General features: G+C 54.4%; 1 protein-coding gene and 1 long non-coding RNA gene across 4 annotated transcripts in view; one reads left to right on the top strand and one right to left on the bottom strand.

The window, feature by feature from the left end:
- Positions 1-21,393, top strand: part of C11H7orf50 (chromosome 11 C7orf50 homolog) — a 124,751-nt gene that overhangs the window by 89,498 nt on the left and 13,860 nt on the right. The window lies entirely within an intron of this gene.
- Positions 224-12,615, bottom strand: LOC132026418 (uncharacterized). 3 transcript variants are annotated; one of them, XR_009406900.1, is made up of 3 exons: positions 12,240-12,615; positions 8,210-8,264; positions 224-394 (listed from the first exon to the last, which is right to left on the bottom strand). It is a non-coding gene; the product is annotated as an uncharacterized LOC132026418 (long non-coding RNA). The 3 variants fall into 3 exon arrangements; XR_009406902.1 differs by lacking the exon at positions 224-394 and adding an exon at positions 2,488-2,989; XR_009406901.1 differs by lacking the exon at positions 224-394 and adding an exon at positions 7,247-7,745.

The following is a 21,393-nucleotide window of genomic DNA, read 5'->3' as shown; positions in this document are numbered from 1 at the left end:
AGCGCTGGTGCTAGTTGTGCTGAGTCAGAAGGCGCTCTAATCTGTAGGGCACAGCGCCCCCCGCCCCCACCCTCCAAAGGCCGTACCCACCCTCCAAAGGCCGTAGTCTGGTCGGTACAGGTGCACCTGCTCCGCCCCCGCAGCATGCGCGGGCTGCTTCCGCAATCCCCCGTTACTTCCTGGGCTTGGGAATTACCTTGTGGGCTGAGCGCACCGCAGGAAAACCTCTGAAGCACACAGTGCATTGTTTGCAGCCCCTTTAATTTTGTGGCTGTTGTTATAATTAAACGTTGGGAACGTTTGAAGACCAAGGTGATTTACTCTGCTCTACTTCTTACGGTGTAATGGTACCCTTAGCCGCACATTCTGGCTCAGGATCCGGGAGCATTTCTGTCTGAAAATCAAAGCATGCGGGTTGCAGAACTTAACACAGATGTGCTGCGTGAGCAGGGGCTTAGAGGAACTGCAACAAACGAGGATAGCAGCCAGGGCTGCTTCTGAGCGGCCCGTGCTGCCTGCGTGCTCACAGGGGAGCTTCCTGACCACTGATTAGAGAGGGAGGTGATGGGTGAGCTGGCAGGCCAGGCTCCCCTTGGTCAAAGGGCACAGCAGAGCCCCATTCTCTGTCCAACCCAGGTGTAGACCTCCTTGGCCTTCTTGTCATTGCCGTAACTTCTCAGCCCAGCACCAGAAGTGGGTTTGTGGGGTAGGCATCTGGCCGCACCTGACACTTCACACTGCTGGGGGAGCCTTACTCTGCCAGCTCCTCTAACAGGTGCCCAGAGCAGCCTCTGGAGGTATTTATTGCATATGTCATCACCCCCAAGACATCATTAATGCTGTATACACCACTGCTTAATGAACCACTGTAAAGAAAATAATTGGCCAATTAAATTCTGACACGTCAATTATAAGAAGCATCCCGATTTTAGAAATGTTAAAATGAGAGAGAAAATGTGTCTTAGCAGCAATGAAATACAATCCTCTCATGTTAAGCTGTATCAAGGCTCTGAAAGCTTATGCAACTTGCCCAAGGTCACACAGCAGCTGGTGGGGTCTGGACTTGCACCCAGTTTGCCCAAGTAAAGCACTCTGCTGTCTGAGTCACCTTAGCAGAGTTCTGTTCAGAGCCCCTGGAATGCCAGGTCCACTGAGGTCTGCCCACAGGGTGTTTGGTGGCCAGAAGAATAGCTGCTTGTAACTGGGGTGAACTGAACAGCACTCAGGTCACCTGCACTGTCTTGTCTGCAAAGAAAGACTTACTCTGCCAAGCAGGCAAACAGGGTCGGAAGAATGGCAGAGAGTCTGTGTGTAGGGAGGAGGGGGGGTGGGAGATCTTCAAAGTAAGCCCACCCTCCAGCTGAGCCAAGATCAGCGTTTTATAGCTAGGGACTGTAAATAGGCACCAGAGGGTTACAGCTTCATATCATGCTGCTAGCTGCTCCCCAACCATTCAGGCCAGTTCCCATGGATGAGCCTGGCGTCTGTGGGGACAGCAGCACCATCCTGGGCAGATGTGGCCAGGGGTGTAAGAGCCATGCGACAGACGTGCATCCTGGGTTTCTGACTGCATCACACTCAGATGTCACTTTGTGAAAACCACGTGCAGTTGGCCTCCCCTGGATTGCTGGTGAGGGTTTCTGAGGAGTAGGAGTCGGGTGCCCCTGGGCCCCAGGGCCCCAGGGCTGAGCCTTTGTAGCTGCATTCACTGCGGCCGTCACAAGGCTGGTGCCCTAATTGTGCACTGCACTCTGCAGTGAAAAGGGAGACTCCGGCCCAGTTTTCTGCTGAGATCACGGAGCGGCCGCTCCCTGGATTACAGAAACATCACAATGGCCCTTTGCTTAGCTTAGTCTGAAGACTTGGCAAGTCTTCCTGGTGATTTTGGAGTGGCAGTTGATAAGAAAGGCTGCATTCCACTTTGAGGGGACTCTGGACGACTGGTTGGGGACCTGAGAGTAACCTGCTACACAGAGTCATTCTCTTGGGGGCTGGAGACCGGGGTGTGGAGGGTTCCAACTGCCCTAACCTGGACAGAAAGGCAGGGTCATCTTCTTTTTGAAAGGGGAACCTTCTTTCAGCCATGATGTGCTTAAACTGTACATTTGATCCTAAGTGACGTGTTGATCAGGGACAATGAATGGTCAAAGTTAATTTGTTTTTTCTTATGAGTCTGGTTTTAGAGTAGGTTCTGTATGGTGACTTTTGTGTGGTTTCATTAATGCAAGTAAATGTTCTTCAGGGCTCCAGTAAAGTATAGTAGACTTTGATAAGGCAGCGTGGAGGGCTTGGTAAGAGACAGTGTCCCGTCGTAGGAAAACCAGTGGGCCAGATGGGAAGCGTGTGACTGATGTCTAGCTGTTGGTTCAGAGCTGGGCCCGTTGTTTCTCTGTTGTCTTCACAGGCATACACGTCCACAAAAGCAGAGAACAACTTGGCATGTTATCGGACTCATCTGATCAAACTTTTCTGCCCCAGTTTTAGCCAGGAAGAACTCACCGTCCAGCTCTCACATAACACAGTTTATAAAGATACTCTGTTTCTTAGAGAAGGCTGTTCTTTGTAGTTATATACTTTTATTTATATAGTCTTATGTCTGGATTTTATACTATACACATACACACAAATTATGTAATAATGTTAACCCTACAAATAGAACAGCCAGTTACTTTATCAGAAAAGTAGCTCCTTCTTCCAGAATGGCAAAGGAATCGCAATTAGTGCAGGCATGGCGAGGTGACCCACAGGCCAGTCTTAGAACAGACGAACGGGGCATGGCGATGCTGCTTGGGACGGGAGCCCACTGGAGGAGGCCGGAGTGAGGGCTTTCCATTGGCTGGGCTTTTGCTGGGTGAGTAGAAACCTTCTTCCTCTGGATCCTGGGCCTGGGAGCACAGGCTCCTCACCTCCTTTCCCATGAACACAGTTGAGTGTGGTGTATAGTGAAGGTAGACATGATGTCTGGGCTTTGCTTCAGAGTCATCCAAAGCTAGGGCAGGAGTGGAAAGACGAGTCATACTGCTGAACCCACAAGGATTCAACATAATTTTATGTATCTTTGGGATCTCCTGTCCAAAAGAGGGGGTCAAAGACAGAGACTGCATACCGCTGCTCCCGGCATAGGGGCAGGTTATACCAGGCCTGGGCCCTGGGCTCCACAGGGCCTGGGCTCAGCTTGGTGGCCTCACGGGCCCCTGTCCCCGCCTCAGCCTCGGCCTGGGTGGGGCCTCGTGGGCACACAGATTTCGGGCACTGAGTCCCCGTGGGACTTAGCAGGAAGAACTGGAATCTGGAGACTGGCTGTTTGCTTTTCCTCTTCTGAAGCTTTCATCGCTGTTAAAAATAGCGTGCTCAAGAGCATTTCCTGAACAGAGTGGGAGTGGGCGTGGAGGAGCTGGCGCCCAAGTGGGCCTGTGACAGCCGGCTTGGTCCCGGAGTGCAGCCACCTGCCTGGTAGGCTGCACCTGTTGTCTTCTGCCCGAGAAGCTCAGGAGTGGTGAGGCCAGAAGGGCTACCATTTCCACAACAGCAGAAGACCCCAGCCCCTAAGTCTGGCCAATGTGCCAGTATTCTACTGGGCGGGGGGCTTTGGGAGACAGTGGGAGATAGTTCTGCTTGGTACCCCCAGCACAGCCTGTCTGGCAAAGGCAGGAGGGGCCCAGGCTCCACATTCTGGAAAAATGTGGGCTTGGGGCTGGGAGGGAGGGGAGGGCAGGTTTGCTGGCTGCTGGGCCTTTGGCCAGTCCTGGAGACCAGTGAGGACAGAGCGAGGCAGGGTCCTGCAGTGGCCTTACTCCTGGCTTGAAAGTTGGTCGGGCTGTCACCAACATATGCAGCTTATGTGGGGACAGCTTGTCTGAGCCACGCCCAGCCCCCCCATACTGGGGGCACAGAAGTTGCTTTTTAGGTTGTGTTTCTGTTCTGGAGCTCGCTCTCTTTTTTTTTTCCTGGCTTTTTATTTTTAAATAATTATAGATTCCCAGGAAGTTGCAAAAATAGCAGAGAGCGGTACTTGTACCTTTCCCCCACTTTTCCCTGATGGTTATATTCTGCATGACTCTAGAATAATACCAAAACCAGGAAGCTGCTGTGGGCACCGTGACACAGTGCTCGTGTGTCCCCCCATGACCACCAACCGCAACACACACAAAGTCTCCTCCACGGCCATGCTACCCCTTACAGTCACACACACACACACACACTCTCTCTCTCTCTCTCTGCCCCTTTCTGGCAGCCACCCATCCCCTCTGTGGTTGTGTCCTCATGAGGATGTTACATAAATGGAGCCATCTGGTGTGTGTCCTTTGGGGATGGGCTGTTTTCACTCAGCCTGATGTCCTGAGAGGTCCAAGTTCTTGTCGTGTACCATTGGACCACTCCTTTTTACTTCCCAGCAGCAGTCAGGGGACAGAGGGCCGGGTTAGTGTTCACTCACCGCTCAGAGCTCAAGCTACGTCCAGCTCGGAGCTACTACAGACCAAGCAGCCCAACAGTTGTGACAGGTTTTTTGCATGGACATAAATTTTCATTTCTCAGTTGCTGGGTCATAGGGCAGGTGCATGTTCAGTGTTTGAAGAACCAGCCAGATGGTTTCCCAGGGCGGCCGCAGTATTTGTGCCCTCTCAGCGGCCAAGTGTGGCCTTGTCGGCCCTGGCAGTTGTCCCCGCAGCTCTCAGCTGCTTCGACGGGTGTGGCGTGGTCCCTCATGTTCTTGGTTTGCTGATGCACCATGATAGCACACGTCTCTCTGTGTGCTTGTTTGCCATCCCTGTATCTTCTTTGGGGACATGTCTATCTCTCCCATTTTCTAGTTGGGTTGTTTGTTTTCTTCCTGTCAAGTTGCAAGAGTTCTCTGTGTGTTCTAGATATGAGACTTGTGTTACCCGTGGAGTTTGTAAATCCTTTGGCCTGGCCTGTGGCTTGTCTTTCTGCCCCCTCAGCAAGGTCTTTCAAAGAGAAGAGAAAAGCTCCTTTATTATTTTTTTTTAATGGATCTGCATTTAGTGTCATGGTTAAGAAGTTCTTCACTAATACCTATGTCCCAAAGACTTTCTCTTGTGTTTTCTTCTAAAAGTTTTATATTTGATAGATAAGTCTGTGATCCATCTGAGTTCATTTTTGTATGTTAATATTTGTGAGGATTAGGTCAGGTTTTTGTTTTGTATACTCTCTATACCCAGTGTAGGGCTCAGACTCACGACTCGGAGATCAAGTGGCACGCTCCTCTGTCTGAGCCAGCCAGGCACCCTTTTTTTTTTCTTTTTTTGAATAGACTGTTTTAATGCCAGTTTTAGGTTCACAACAAAGCTGAGCAAAGGGTACAGAGATTTCCCATATTCCCCTGTCCCCACGCATGCACAGCCTCCCCCCATTATCTGCCCCCCCCCACCCTGCATGGTGCATTTCTCATGGTCGATGAACCTACAGCGACTCGTCATCACCCAGAGTCCACAGCTCCCCGTTAGCGTGCAGTCTGGGTGGCGTACATTCTGCGGCTGTGACACATGTGGAGGACAGACGTCTGCCCTACAGCATCATACAGAGGAGACTCGCTGCTGGAAGAGCCTCTGGGCTCTGCCGATTCCTCCCCACCCTCCACCCACATAACCCCTGGCACCCCCTGATCTCCGCAGTGCCACCTTTTCCAGAACGTCATACAGTTGGAATCGTTCAGTGGAAGCCTTCTCACAACGGCTTCCTTCACTTAGGAACGCACATTTACGGCTCCTCCTCCGTGCCTTCCCTGGCTTCAGAGCTCACTTCTTTTTAGTGCTGCACAATATCCCACTGTCTGCGTGGACCATAGTTTGTTTATCCTTCACCTGCTGAAGAACATGCTGGCTGTTTCCAAATTTTGGCAGTTAAGAATACAGCTGTTGTCAACATCTGTGTGCAGGTTTTGGCATAGATCTAAGTTTTCAGTTCCTTCGGGTAAATACCAAGAAGGAAGACTGTTTGGATCGTGTGGTGAGAATACGCTTAGTTTTGTAAGGAACTTCCCAACCGTCCTCCAGAGTGGCCGCCCCGTCTCGCAGTGCCACCAGTACCCGGCGGCTCTGCGTCCTCGGCAGCACGTTCTGGGGCAGTGTTGCGGGTTTTGGCCGTTCTCATGGATGTGTGTGATACATGACGTTGAGAATTTTTTGTACGTTTGTTTGTCATCTGTACATCTTCTTTGGTTCAAGGTTCCTTTCTCACCTATGGATGTCCTATTGCTCCAGGATCATTTGTTGAAAAGACTGTCTTTCCTCCAATGAATTACTTCTACACTTTTGTCAAAATTCAACATGTGGATGAGACAGTTTTGGGCTCTCTATCCCTTTCTGTTCGTGCGTGTGTCTCCCTCCATCAGTAGCACCCTGTCTTGACTGCGGTAGCTATACAGTAAGTTTTAAAATGAAATAGAGTGATCCTTCCTACTTTGTTTTCCTTTTTCAGAATTACCCTAAGTATTCTAGTTCCTCCGATCTGCCATATAAATCCTAGAATCATTTTGTATATATGTGTGAAAAGTCTGTGGTTTTGCATGAAAGCGGTCGGATCTCCTCTTGGGAGGAAATGGCTTTACCAGGTTGGGTTCCAGTTCGAGAACACAGTGCATCTCCCATTTCCTTAGATGGATTTCTTTCATCTGCTTTCTTTTTGGTTTTCAGCATACAGCTCCTGAATATGTTTTATTGGATTTCCACTAAGTTTTGTTTTGTTTTGTTTTTTTGAGCAATTGTAGGTGGCATTGTATTTTATTTGGTTTTCTGTACATTTATCACTAAGTCCTAGAAATACGATCAATTTTTGCATGCTGATCCTCTGTCCTGTGATCTTGCTGGATTTGTGAGTTCTCGGAGTTGTTTTGTAGGTTCCTTGGGATTTTGTGTATTGACCGCCATACCATCTATAAATAGATGTTGTATTTCTTCTCTTCCAATCTGAATGTTTTTGGTTCCCTTTTGCTGCCTGGTCATGCAGGCTTAGGACTCTGCTAGCAGTGGGCTAGTAGTAGTAAGAGGATCTTCCTGTCTTGCTCCTGGACTGGTGGAGCAGGTAGGGGTGTGGATGTTATTTCTCAAGTTGAGGAAGTTTCCCGCAATTAGCCAGTTTCTGAGGTATGTCATGAATGGAATTTGAATTTTGTCCAGTGCTTTTTCTGCCTCAGTTGATAGGATGGTGTGTTCTCCCTTCTTTAGCCAGTTGATAAAGTGGATTATACAGATTGATTCTTCAGGACTGAATCAGCCCTGTGTCCCTGGGTAACCAGTTGTGGTCTGCCGTTCTTTGTATGTGTTGCTGATTAGGATCGTTGCGTTTATATTCATGAGGGATATCGGTCTGTGGTTTTCTCTGTTTCATGCTGTCAGGCTGGTACTGGCTTCATGGGAGCCATGGGAGCTGGGAAGTGGCCCCTCCTGGCCTGTGCCAGGCCAGAGCTTGTGTGGGGCTGCCGCGCATCCTCCTGTCAGCAGTTGACAGAACTCCAGGGAGACCACTTGGGCCTGGGCGAGAGGCTCTCTAGGAGACATCCCACGGCTGGAGTGATGAGGGCCCTGGCCTGCCGGGGAGGGGAGGGGCAGATGTGGCCCGGAGACCAGAGCTGGGAAGGCCTGCAGCTGTGCTTGGCTTGGCTTCCTCTTGCTCGTGGCTGACAGCAGACCCTGCTCACCTGCAACTTTACCACTTAGCTCCCTTGTGCCTCCCACGGCTTTTGTTCATCAGACATCATCACGCCCGGCAGGGCCTCTGCCTGGAGGCTTAGAGGGAGGAAAGTGCTGTGTCCCGGAGCTTTGTAGGGTGTGCCTATCCATATCTAGGTGGGGATTCCAACCCCCCTACAGCATATCCTATGGATTTCACTAATGGTTAGTCCTCTGGGAGGCCGCATGCCCAGAAAATTGGGCATGTGGATGGACCAAACATTCTAGTTAGTAATGTCTATGTCCAACATAGTTATTCTTTCTTTCATGACTCAGAATGATCAACATGATCTTGGAGGCCTGGCACCCTGGTTTTGAAGGCTCGTTTGTATTGCCTCTGGGGGAAGGTCTGGTATTTCATGGTTCTAGAACCCCCAGCCTCATGGGGTAGCTCTACATTCCTCCCGTGGCCCCAGCCACACAGCTTCTCGTCTGCCTCATGTGGGCCTCCATGCCCCCTCCCGAGGACTTGTGTGCTTACTGTACCCCTTTCTCCCACATACCGCAGGCCATTCTCTTACCTTGGGTCTCAGGTGCTGCATTCCCATCACTGTTTTTCTTGACCTTCATCCTCCCCTAGACGTTTCAATCACAATACATTAAAATCAACTTACTCTCCAACTATGCTCCCTAATTGTCCCCTGAGTATTTTAGTCTTCTCATGGAATCTCACTGTGGGCAAGTGTTCCTGTGACTTCAGGCCCCAGTAGCAGAAAGCCACAACTGGCGTGGTTTACAAAGAGACAGTGATTTCCCACAGTTCAGGAGGCTGGACGTTCAAGATCAAGGTGGTGGCATGGCCGGGTTCTGGGGAAGGCCTCCCCCGGTTCGTGGAGGGCCATCTTCAGAATGTGTCCTCACATGGCGGAAGGGGCAAGGGAGCTCCCTGGGTCTCAGCCCTCAGGACCTGTGCATTTCCCCCAGGGCCTCACCTCTGAATAACATCACACCAGGGATTAGGTTCGAGCATATGAGTTTGGGGGAAACACACATTCGGACTGTGGATGCAGGCGTTTTTGTCTGTTTTTTACCCCACAGTATAATCACCATTCAGAGGAGTATTTAGTGTGAAAACATTGCTAAACAAATACATGTGAAATGAGTACTAGTACTCGATCCTGGCTCTTCCAGACCAGGAACTGCTGAGCTAAGTTGCCTGGAAAGGGTGGGGTTCTGAGGGTCACTGGGGCAGACGCAGGTACTGCTGCCAGGCCCACATGGCAGGCAGGGCTCTTGATCATTTCTACCAACTGGACCTTGTCCACAAAGGCTCTCAGGCTGTAGTAGGTACCATTTCTCTTGGGGCCCCCACCCTGAACCCCACAGGTTCAGTGAGTAGCCCTGTGCCTGCTGCTCTCTGGTGAGGCCCAGGCTCAGACAGCTGCTGGGAAGCATGGCCTGGCAGTGCCTGGTATGGGGGAGAGCCCCACTGCCCAGTGCTTGGGCCTTTGCATGTGCCCCAGGGGTGGTAGAGTGCAACCTGCAAGGACTGGAAGGGACAGTGGATCCAGCGTAGCCAGGTCTAGCACATTTGGGGCCCTCACTGAGTCCCAGGCCTTTCCTCTGTGAAGTGTGGGTACATGGCGAAGCCCTGAGAATGCACTCAGAGCCATGTGTCCTGTTCCTGCGTGTGGTGTGCCAGGCCAGCTCCCTCCCCTTCCCGCTCCCTCTCCCAGGGCTGCTTCTGAGTCACCGAACCAGACAAGGGTTGTGAAGAAAGCAATCAATCAGAGGGCTCTTAAAGCTGAGTAGTGACAATGGAATGCACTAGAAAATCAGCACGTAGATCTTCTCGGACTCAGAATTCCCAGAATGGAGTCCTTTCCAGGAAACTGGCAGTCTTGGAAACTTTAAAAAAAAAAAAAAAAAAAAAAAAAAAAAAAACTGTTCTGAGTCTCAATTTCCTTATCTGTAAAGTGGGAATGCTGATGCCCGCATTCCAGGGATTAAGCAAGACAGCACAGGTGAGAACACTGTATATGTTCAAGGTATGCAGTATGATGGTCTGATCTCCATATATGGTGGATGTTCTCCGTAATAGGTTTAGTTAACATCTATCCTCTCGTATTGATACAAAAAGAAGAAAAGAAAAAATAGATTTCTCCTTGTGAGAGAACTCCAGCACAGAGGCTGTCCCCACCCTGCCCCCTGCCTTCCCCTTCATCCATCTGGCTCTGGCACAGGCCTCTGCAGTCCCTGTGTGCCTGCCCTCATCATCACCGTTGAGCAAGCCTCTGTGTGGATCAGCCCGTGGGTAGGGGTGAAATGACCCAGAGGAAAAGCACAGAAAGAGTCTATCCCAAGGGCGCTTGGGTGGCTTAGTCGTTAGGCATCTGCCTTCAGCTCAGGTCATGATCCCAGCATCCTGGGATCCATCCGGCTCCCTGCTCTGCAGGAGGCCTGCTTCTCCCTCTCCCACTCCCCCTGCTTGTGTTCCCTCTCTCACTGTATCTTGTATCAAATAAATAAATAAAATCTTAAGGAAAAAAAAAAAAGAAGAAGAAGAAGAAGAGTGAGTCTGTTCTGGCTCCTGCACCTTGGAGATCCTTATCAGACTGGGAAGATGGGACACCCACACCCGCCAGCCAGCACACAGTGGGCAAATGAAGAAATGGCTTCTTGAGCTGTCCCAGCAGCCAGAGTACAGTGTCCTGGGATGCCTGGCTTCTGATCGCTGCCAGAGAGGTGGTTGAGATGCCCTCTGCACCTGTCCCCAACCAACCCTGCCCCTGGAGCCTTCAGTAGGCCCCTGGGTGGATTTGGAAATCTCCTGGCTGCCTAAGTGTGTTTTTTTTTTCTTGGGTCCTAAGATTCACCTGCTGTCTTTCAGGAGGGAACACATCCTCCAGAAGAGATTGAGGTGTTCACATGGTGAGGGGAAATCTTTGTGACTGATTTATTCAGTGGGTCTCTGTTGAACACTTAGGTTTGGCTGGGCAGTGTCTTAGAGCCCTACTCTGCAGAGCCCCCAGTTGGGGGGTACTAGGTGTTAATCAGTGGGTTCCAGTGGGTATCCACTTAGAGAAGGGCTGTGATTGGGAGGGTGCTCATAAGATGAAGCAGAGTTTTCTCAGAAACTGAGGCAGACTGGTCGTGAGGCCCCAGGCAAAGGGAAGAGCTTGTGCAAAGACCCTGGGGAGGAGAGAGCAGAACAGTTTCAATGAACCCAAGGGTGCTCAAGTGGTGGAGATGTGGGAGTGGGGCCAGAGCGCGGGACCAAAGCCTGACAGTCAGATGGGGGTCCATGTTGTGGGCAGAAAAATGGGGAGCGACTGGGGGCACTGCAGCACTGGTTTTCCTGACTCTGCTGTCGGGAGCAGCCCGGAAGCAGGGCCTGGAAATATGCAGACCTCTGCGCGTGGGCTCTTGGTGGCCCAGCTGTGGACCGAGAAGCTGTCCTGAATCGCCGTTCCTCTTCTGAACAAACTTTTTGAATAAGGAACCTGGCGCCGCACCTCTCCTGCCTCCTTTGGAGAGCAGGGCTCGGCTGAGGGGAAGGGGTCCGCGCCCACCTGCGACCACAGTCCCCGCCCTCTGCTTGGAGACACGCCCACACGCGGCGCCTGCCCGCCGGGTCCATCCTACCGCCCGGAGCCACGCCCGCACGCTGGGACCTCACACGCCGAGCGCGCGCGTGCTTGCGTCACCGCCCGGCCGGCTGGATCCGGTTCCAGCCGAGCCAGGCCGGCCTGACATGCGCAGTGCGCGGGCTCTGCGGCCGGGCGGGCGCTGGGCACACTGACGGCCCGGTACGCGGAGGTCAGTATGCCGAGCCCGGGAGCCGGGCCCAGTTGAGGGGGCGGGGGGCGGCGGAATTCCGCCCTGGCCGAGCGCGCGGAGGGCGGGGCGCGTCGGGGTAGGGGGTGCTGCGGGGGGGGCCTGGCCTGGGTAAGACGGGTTCCCGTAAGACGGCTCGCTGTGAGGGCGGGGTGCCCTTCCCTCTTGGGGTCGGGTGCGGGTGGGCCCACGCCGCTGCCGGGGTCACATCGTTCTGGGAGCCTCGCCCAGCGACCCGGGTCCACCTTCCCCCGCCTCCTGGGGCCCTGGAGTGCCCTGCTCACCACCTCCACGGTCTGCGCGGTGAGGAGGGGGCCCCAAGCTGTGTCCTGCACCGGGAGGTAGGGGTAGGCCTGGGGAGCTCCGAGCTGGGTCCTACACCGGGGGGAGTTGGGGGGCTCCGAACTTGGTCCTGTACTGGGTGGATAGCAGAGGGACTGGGCGGGATTGGACCAGTATCCTGCATCAGAGGGGAGGGACTCCGAGCTGTGTCCTGCTCCGGGGATGGGGGGGAAATGGGGTGCATGGGGGAGACTCTGAGCTGCGTCCTGCCCTGGGGTGGGAGGCGCGTGGGAGGCTCCGAGCTGTACCCTTAGCAGCTCCTGCCTGGGGAAGGCCTCTGAGATTGACCCTTGCTTGCTGCTTCAGAGGGTTGGGTTTTAGTCTCAGACCCAGGCCATGTGGCCCCACCGGAGTCCCCTGGCTCTCCTGCTCTTCTCTGTAAAAGCGGGGAGGGGTCTAAACCGTGTCCCTGCTCTGCACCCTGGGACTCACCTGTCCTTACCCTTGCCTCTCCTGGGATGGGTGTTGTCCTCTGGCTGGGACGGGTCTTCAAAGCTTTCATAGCCCAGGGCTGCCTTTACTTTGCAAGGCCCACCCACACATGGCACAACCTTGTTTGGGGGAGTAGAACTTGACAAGGGTATTACTGTACTGCTTGTGAAATTATGTGGCTGTAACTCACAATTTGGGCATGTGATTTTTTCACTGTACATTCAAGAGGTCTTGCAAAGTGAGAAAAATCTAACCCTTGGTTTCCAAATGTGATGAAATTATATTTAACAGTTGACTTAATGAGACACTGTAGACATTCAGTGAAGCCTTTGTTTGGATTTTGCTGTTTCATCATGGAGCCAGTAACACGTTTTGGTTTTTTCCCCATAGCTCAGACCTTTTGGGGGTCCTGACCAGCCCACAGGGCCCAGAAGGCAGTGGGGCCCCTGAGATGAGGATTTGGATTGAGGTGTCCTGTTCAGTTTGTATCCAGAGGCTCAGCTGTCTCCTCTTCCTCAGGGCCCAAAAGCCGCGGAGAGAGAAAACAGTCCAAAGACTGTTCAGTTGGAGCAGCATGAAAACATGTTGGAGAGTCTTTTGCAGAACTGTTGGCTATTTTTGGGGAGAGAAGCCCTGTCAGTGCTTCCACGAGAGCTGGCGCTCTGTGCCTGCTCCCAGAGCCCTGGGCCTGCCTTGACTGAGGTGGGGTTAGGTGTTTCACAGTTTTGTAGTATGCTTTCAAGCATGAAGAACCTGATTTTTGTTAATGTGTGGTAAGGTCAGCACTGCCAGATTAAGAATGAGTGTCAGCAGATTTTTTGGAAGTCGTTGAAAAGTGTATTTTTTTGTATATTACATGTTATTTCTAGACTCATTTACGAGTCATACTTAATACTCTGCCTGGCTCTGCCCTGTTTGGTGTTTCCAGATTAAACACAATGTGCATGCAGCCTTCAGTTCCTGGCCAGTTCCACGTTCCCAGAAATGAAAGGAAGGCAGATTCAGAGTTTACTAGGAAGGAGGTGGGCGTGGCGGGGGGGCCTGCTGTGAGCACAGGGCAGGGCCTAGCGTGTGACCTTTGCCTTCCGAGCTAGCCTTCAGGCCTAGAAGGTGTAACTGACACTCTGCCTGACACTGTTGACCATGCCTGGTGTAGCTGGGCTCCACGCCTGTGCTGAGTCCAGATCATGAGTTACCTAAAATCAAATGAGGGCCCGTTGGCCAGTCCTACTTGTGGATGACAAAGCTCATAGCAAGAGGAATCATCAACCCAAGGCAGCATGTGCTGGCACCAGGGGGGACAGGCGGCATGGCCCTCAGGGCCTGGAGGTCCAGGAAAACCCAGTGAGCTCCTTGCCTCCAATGAGAGGTTAGCCTTTCCCTTTAGAGGGGTGGTATCCGCACCTTCTCTGGGTGGCCATGAAGGGTTGGTGGTCTGCCTGGCCCGGTCCTATGCCTGCCTGCTGGGAGGCTTAGCAAGGAGAGTCCCTCACAGCCTCTTTGGGGACTTGGTCCGCTCTCATAAGGCCCTGAGACAGTGCTGGAGCAGACAAATGCTGTCTGCCGTAAATACCTGGTAAGAAATGCTGACCCCTCAACTGGGTGGGGCGGGCCCACTTACCAGCTTCCTTCTCTGTGGAGTAGATGTTCTTCTGATGAAGAGCATGGAGCCTTCCCTGTCCTCGTGCTCTCCTTTGCCATGGGTTCTGTGATCTCATGACCCTGAAGACATCCCCGGGCCTCTCCACAGCCTGTGCAGACTTCAGCCACACTCTGGTGCCTTCTCCCAGCCTGTGGGGACACTCAGGTTGACATGTGAACATGTGTCCTGTGAGCTGCCCCCCTCCTGTCCTCCCTCCTCAGCTGCCACAGTTGCCATTTTCCTGGTCCACATCACCATTCTCTTCCCCCATGCCCTTTCCTGTCTGTGCAGCCATGTCCAGAGGCTCGGAGGCAGAACCACAGCTCAGCCTGTTCCCACGTTGGCCCTCTGTCCCCAGCTAGGGCTCCTTGAGAACTGGGTTGCTTTTCACTTCTGTCCATGGCACCTGACTTGTGCTTTGCCATGGACATCCACCCCACGTGGTGCTCTGGGAAAAGCAGTGCCAAGATGGACCACGTTCCACGTTGAACCAGCCTCCAGTGACGGTGCTGACTTAGCAGTGCCCTGTCAGGGCCTGCCCACCACTCCTGCCAGGAGGGGCGGCTTGCTGGAGTCTCTACCAGTCAGGACTCTATGGCAGAGACGGGGCTGGCTGCAGATGGTTCCCTCTGGCCAATGAAGGAGAAGGAGGAAGGTGTCACCAAGGTCTTCAGGTGGCTCTCTCCATTGGTCCCCAGTCCCTGTGGGGAGCACTTGAACACCTCCTTCCCTCTCAAACAGGAAAGTGGAGATTTGTCGCCCCCATTTCCCCCAAAACCCTAGCCCATCTGCTCCTGGTGTCCATCCATGTCTGCTTCCTCTAGAGAGAGGGCCCTCCAGGGACAGGGCTGGACATGCGGACTAGAGATCAATGGACAGACCAGCTGTGAAATGGTAGATGTGTCCTAAATAAAAGGAATGACTTGCAATATCGGAGGACTTTGTATCCAGAGAGCTAACCTGACCTTTGTAAAGATGGCATCTCAGGGCTGGAGGTCACTTCTGTCTGCAGATACTTGTGGCGTCACACCTCAGGAGTGGGGCTGGGCAGAGCTCCTCTGCTGGCTCAGGGCCAGCCTGTCTCCCAAGGACCCAGTAAGCTGGTCCCAGCACAGCGTGGGAGAGCAGTGGCGTCCTGACGCCCATCTCAGGCTGAAGCTCTGTGGGACTGTTCACAGGGTTTTGTGGGACTGGTCATCTTGCCCAGCTCCTGTACCCACGTCTTTGTACATGGGAGTCTTTGGGCTTTTTAGTGCATATGGGTCTCTGACAAAGTTCACCCTCACACCACAAACTCTCTTTCCGCCCTGGGGTTACAAGAAGCAGCAACAGAAGCCGAGCCGCCTGGCGCTTCTGAGCCATGCTGGTCTCCTGGCTCTGGGCTGTCTGGTGCTCACAGCCTGCCCCGCACAAAGTGATGCTGTGTGGCGCTGGAGGTAGCCCTGTGGCTGGGAATCTGAGATTGGGAGGCGGGGCCCACTGACAGTCCAGCCCCTGGGGTTTGAAGAACATTGGTGTGGGACACCCTCTCTGGAGTGATGGACAAGACTTCACCCCTTGGACGACAACTCCTCCCTGAAAACCGAGGAGGTGAGCTCCATTGGGGTCCTGGAGTCTGTTCTTTGAGGTGTGTTCTGCGTGTGTGTTTCTGGGAAGAGCATCTAGGGGCTTCCATCCTATTCTCCGAGGCCAGTGGATTTTGATGGGGAGAGGTAGGAGGGGAAGGATCCTGGCTTTTCTGGGGTGCATGTGGTGGCGGACCTGTAGGCTTGAGGAGCTGGGCTTAGGTTGGGGTTACGTTCTTAACCCCGGCTCTCAGAGAGTTGGAACCTGGAATTATAAATAACCTCTTGCTGTCTCTGTTGACCTTTATAGCATTTTCTCCCACTGTGAGTGTGGGCGGCAGACCACAGTGGCATTGGCGGGACCTGTGGAGGGTGTGGGTGTGTCCTGGCAGGTGGTGGGTGGAGACCGACCCCCCTGTGCTCTCGGGCACCTCCCAGTTACATTGGCTGTCACGCCTGTGGCCGTCGCTTAGCGAAGCACAAATGGGGTCTCTCCTGGTAATGGTCTCAGTCTCTGTCCCTGTCCCTGCGTGTCGCATGTGTTGTGTCTTGCATTTGAAAGCCTTCTGAGGGGTGCACAGGCCCCACCACGTGCATAGGCATCTGGATCCAGGAGCTGTGCTCTGCGAGGAGCCTCCGCCGCCCTGAACAGCTGCTCTGGCCGCCGCTCTCCCTGTCCTCCAGGAGCTCACTTACATCCGGCCGTGAGCTCCTCGAGGCCAGAGCCCGCGTCTGCCTCCGCTCAGCACCAGCGCGACACCCCCAGCACGCACACAGGGCCACGTGGCTCCGGTTCATGGCAGCTTCCATGGTTTATCAAAGCAGCTTCCCGAGTTGTCAGTGTGCACATTTTCTGAAGTTCCTGTTTGAATCCGGTGCTGCAAACAAAATGAAACGGGGAAATTATCCCATCCGTGCGGTAGCAGAGGCATCACTGTGTGGGTTAACTTGGGCGGATGTCATGGTTGGTCCCTACACCTTTTACATCACTGGCTCTATCTGGAGTCTGCTGGGTGTTGCTGTGAGTTTCTGGTTGCTGAAAAGGCCTGTTCTGGTTGCAGCCTTGGCACTAGTTCCGCAAGCTGTGTCACCGAGGAACCTGTGGAGGGGGTGTGCGGCGGGGGGGGGGGGGGTGTCTCTTGCCTCTAACAGCTGCATGTGTGTCGGCTCATTTCAAAATAAAACTCATTGAAAAATCAGAGGAAACACTCCCTTTTTTGTTCTTCATTGTTTCTAGAAAAGGAAAAGGTAGTTTGTTACCGTAAGTTATCTTTCTGAATTTTCATAACTAGGGTCATGAGTCTGATGAAGGTTCAGTCTTTGAACTGGAACAAAATTTCCAGTGGTACCACAGATGGAGCCGTGGGCTCCCTGCCTGCCCTGGACTACCTGGGTTCAGAAGCAGAAGGAAGAGGGGCTTCATTGTGGGGAAGACTGCAAGCTGGAGCCAACTTCCTTTTTTCCTACTGATCCCTGGACCCCCGACTCCAGAGACCCTTCTGTCCCCTGAACTCTGGGCTCTGGAACAGTTGGTTTTGGGGTTCCGAGACTCAAAGGGTCAGCAGACCCCACTGTGGCACTGGGGGCCCCCCTGTGCTGAAACTGCGCCTGGAGCATTCTGGGCTGTTTATGGACGGACAGCTATGGTTGAAGATCGCCCAGAGGCGAGAACCAGCACTCCCGGAGCTGCTCTGGCTGTGACAGAGCAGGTGGGTGCTCTTTCTGCACCATGCGGTGGCCTCATGTCAGGGAGAGTGGGCAGGACTCAGCCTGGGTCTGTCACTGGCCTGCTGGATGAGCTCTGGCCCTTCCCACCTCCTTCCCAGGCCTTTCCTGCACACCTGTCACTGGGGAGATGGGTCATGCCCGTCATGGACACCATCTGGGGGATGCTGCTTCCCCCACCCCTCCGGGGAGCCAGACCCTCCGGATTCATGCAGCAGGTACCACGTACCTCCCCTGCCATGTGCTGGGTTGGCTTGTGTCCTGCATGTGGCAGAGGAGCCCTGCCTCCAGCTTATCCCCAAACCCCCTCCCTGCCCTGGTGCCTCCAGCCAGGCTGCAGACCCCGTGGTGGGAGTGGGGGCTGTCCTCTGCGGGCCCAGGGCATGGGTGCCAGCAGCCCCCTGCCTTCCTGATGCCACACTGAGGTCTGGCTGGAAGGTTGCCTTCACTCTCAGCCTGCTTTCTGGTCCTCAGAGCCTCAGTTGTGTGGCAAGCACTGTTCTTGTCTGGAGGGAGCCAGTCTGGGCTCTGCTCTGGGCCCAGGGTTAGCCTTGCCCCTCCTGCCATCAGCTGTGGCAAGAGGTCCTGTGAGGTAAAACCTGGCAGCACAAGGCACATTTTCTATTTTGTAGGGAGCAAGAGCCTCCCCCAGGCCTGGTTGGACCCCAGTGGGGCAGCCTCTGAGCCTCATACTCTGTGCCCCCTGTCCCCCAGTCCCTCCCTGGCTCTTCATGAGCGACTGCTGCCCTGGGCTTGCCTGGAGCCAACAGACCAAGCTCATCCAGGACCAGGCTCTGGGCTCAGCTCCTCTGTTGGGGCTGACAGCGGACATGGGCCAGGTGGAGACTTGTATGCATGCCTGGGGCAAGCCCTGGGGTTTTAGATGCCCTGGGTAAAGTCGACAGTTCATAAAAGTTGAACCTAAGAGGATCTGGAGTGCAGTCTTAAGCCCAACCTTCTGGAAGGCCCAGCCCTTCTCAGTTCTTGGTGCGGCCCCTGTCCACCTCTGAGAACCGGTCCTGGTGGGTCAGGAGCCAGCACACAGCCTGCTGGGCGGACATCTCTACCCCTCACGACCCTCATCCAGACCTGCCACAGACTGGCCTCCAGGTGGCAGGGCATCTCCAGAGCGCTGTGTGCTAGTCCCCATCTGTAAGGACCTCTGTGAACCGGCTGGTGGAGATGAGCTCTGTCAAACCCCAGAGCTTTCGGCAAATGTCCAAAGTTAAAATAATAGCGAATGCGGTGGGAGGCAGGTACGGGGATCAGGAGCCTGCAAAGACCCATCCTGGCTGCCCTGGGCCAGACCCTGGGGTGGCCATGTGAGAGCCATAGAGGTGGGGCCCTGTCCTGACAGAGATGTGCTCTGAGCGTGCAGCCCGCAGCCATTGCAGACACTTAGCATGAAAAAGGAGGATGCAGAATTCCAACTTCTGTTGTTTCTGCGCTGTAGCGAGGACATAGTGTTGTGGCTGCGCTGGGCTGCTACAGGCCTGGGCTCCCTCTTTCTGCCTTGGATGGCACCTGCCCAGGCCCGAGCTGTGAGTCCCAGGGGCCCGAGCCCCCTGCGTGGTAGAGCTTTGGGGTGAGCAGAGCTCCCCACAGCAAAGGGATGTGCGCACATTTCTTTGTCTGGCCTGGGGGGCCATTGAGGACAGCCGGTAGCAAAGAGTTGGGGGTTTTCATCTGAATTTGGCTACATTCTAGATTCTATTTCTCCTGCTGGAGTTACTTTGCGTTTACCACGTTTTGAAAAATAAAACGTGGCCACCAGATGTCAGGAGGCATTACTCCACCACGTAGACAGGCGGAGAGAGGGCTCCAGAGCCCGGGGAGAAACCTTTATCCCCTCCCCCAAAGCTGCTCCAATGCTGATCGAATTTTGGGTTTCCACACACGATCTCAGGGAGGAAAAACAGTTTCCCTTGCTTTATGAAACCTCATAAGCATTGAGTCTAGTGTCTCCTTTTAGAATTCCAAGTGGGAAAATCTGGAGGATGGCTGGTTTGTCCCCCACTCTCTGTAGCAGGTGGCAGGACCATGCCAGCCTGTGAGGAGCATTCTCCATCACCCTCGGTCTTTGCCACGTCGCTGGACTTCAGCAGCTCCGGGCCCATCCTGGGCTCTGGCTGCCGTCATGCCGTGGCTGGGCCAGCTGCTCCGTCTTCTGCCCAGGCGACATTCCCTGCCCAGCTCTCTGTGTGAAGAGGAGCACTTGATCTCTGCTCCTGGATGCTCTGGGAAAGACAAGGGGCCTTTCTCTGGGACACAGAGAGCTGCTGTCCACCCTCCTGGGGCCTGAGCCAGGGCCAGAGGCTGTAGCTGCACGCCTGGGCCTGGGGTAAACTGTCTCTCCTGGGGCCCTGAGGCTCAGAGCCATCCACATTTCAACCAGGGCAGCTTCTGTGCTTGGGAGCAGGTGCAGACAAGTGACGAGGCACCCAGCAGTGTGTGGTCAGCACCCACATCACCCTAGCGTGCACTGCCTGTATGTGTGTGAGACCCCTCCCCTGAGTCTCTCATTTGGCAGAAAGCCCCCACTGGATAGTCTGGCTCAACCTGGACACTTGTGCGAGATCCGGGGGAGGGAGCTGAAGGGGCACATCAGCCAACCACTGGCACCACTGCTGGACAACCCCAGTTTCCAGAGAAGGGGTGGGGGACAATGCCAGGGGTCCGCTGCTTTTGGGGGTGGCAGGTCTGTATGGCCCAGTTTCTTGTGGTCAGCTCAGTCTAGAATGGGTAGTCTCCGCTCACACCATGATAGCCCGTCACCCAACGTCTCCGGCGCCCGAGCAGAAGGGTCCACAGGGCAGGCCAGCCATAAAGCCACACAGACCCATCGGAAAGCCTCACCCCAAAGGGCCCGATACCACAGGATACAGAGAGGGCCCCAGAAAAGGCAAAGTGGCACATTGAGCAGACTCTGGTGGGCTTGGCACCTCGTAAACACATGTTCCCACTGTGGTTTCACCAGAATGAGCAACAGAAGGGCAAAACGGGCCTCCTGCAAGCTTGCTGTCTTGTGTGCTGGAAGCCCTTACCCACACGGCAGAGGACAGCCGTCGCCTGAGCCCACAGTGAGACCACTTGTTCTGTGGCTCGAGATGCCCCCAAGCCCACGTCAGCCAGCACAGGTGCCGCCAGAAGGCGACAGCAAAGCAGACACGGCCTCCAGCGTCTCCAGGTGACCCTAAGAACACAAGTGAGACTGGGCCACCAGGAGTCCTGGCTCCCAGCTGAAGCTGGGCCCCCTCTGGAGACGGGTCTGTGCTGTCTCCTGGGAGAACCAGAAATGTGGCAGGATTTCAGCTGCACATTTGAGGTCCTTGGGTACTTTTGGGGGTTACTTTGTAGCTCTGCCCCAGTGTGGCAGCCCTAGAGCAGGCAGAGAGACCAAGGAGTTCCCCTCCCCTGCACCTGCCCGTCCCCTCTGGGGGTACTGGCTTCCACGAGCCTTCTGGAACACCCTATGCAGGTACATCCCCAGGGCCACCCCTGGAGGGAAACCGCAGACATGGCACCTCGAGGCACACGTGGTGCTATGGGCATCTCTGGGTCCCATCCCCTCTTGGCCCTGAACTCACCCTGGTCTGCCACAGATACCAGTTTCACACAGTGGGCCAGGATCACAGGTGTTCAGAGTGGCTGAGCCAGTGTGGCCATGGGGCTTGTGCACAGGGGCCTCCTCTCCCTGCACCCAGCACCGCACCACGCTCTGCCGCTGCCACACTACCCCTGGCAGGTGTGGGTGCGCAGCCGGGACCATGTGCCCGAGAGCATGCCCCTGCTGGGGAGGGAGGGTGTCCTGGCAGACAGGGTGGTCAAGACCCCTGTCCCTTGGGGCACCTAGGTGGTTCAGTGGATTAAAACCTCTGCCTTCGGCTCAGGTCATGATCCCAGGGTCCTGGGCTCGAGCCCTACATCTGGCTCTCTGCTTAGTGGGGAGCCTGCTTCCTCCTCTCTCTCCACCTGCCTCTCCTCTTACTTGTGATCTCTGTCAAATAAATTTTTTTTAAAGACCCCTGTCCCTTGAGTCCACGTGGGATCCTCCCTGCCTTCCAGGTCTGCCTTCTTTCCTAGATGAAGGCTCTGCTTCTTGATCCTGGAGAGAAGGAAGGTCTGCTGTGACCTGGAATCCCCCAGCCTGGGTGGGAACAGGGCACCCTAACATCAGCTGGCTGCTTTGGGAGCCAGCTGTCGTGTGCAGGACAGCAGCCCT

Source organism: Mustela nigripes, chromosome 11 (assembly GCF_022355385.1).
Source record: "Mustela nigripes isolate SB6536 chromosome 11, MUSNIG.SB6536, whole genome shotgun sequence".
Classification (NCBI taxonomy): Eukaryota; Metazoa; Chordata; class Mammalia; order Carnivora; family Mustelidae; genus Mustela; species Mustela nigripes.
Note: the sequence above shows the minus strand (reverse complement) of the source record. Positions and strands in the feature narration are given on the sequence as shown.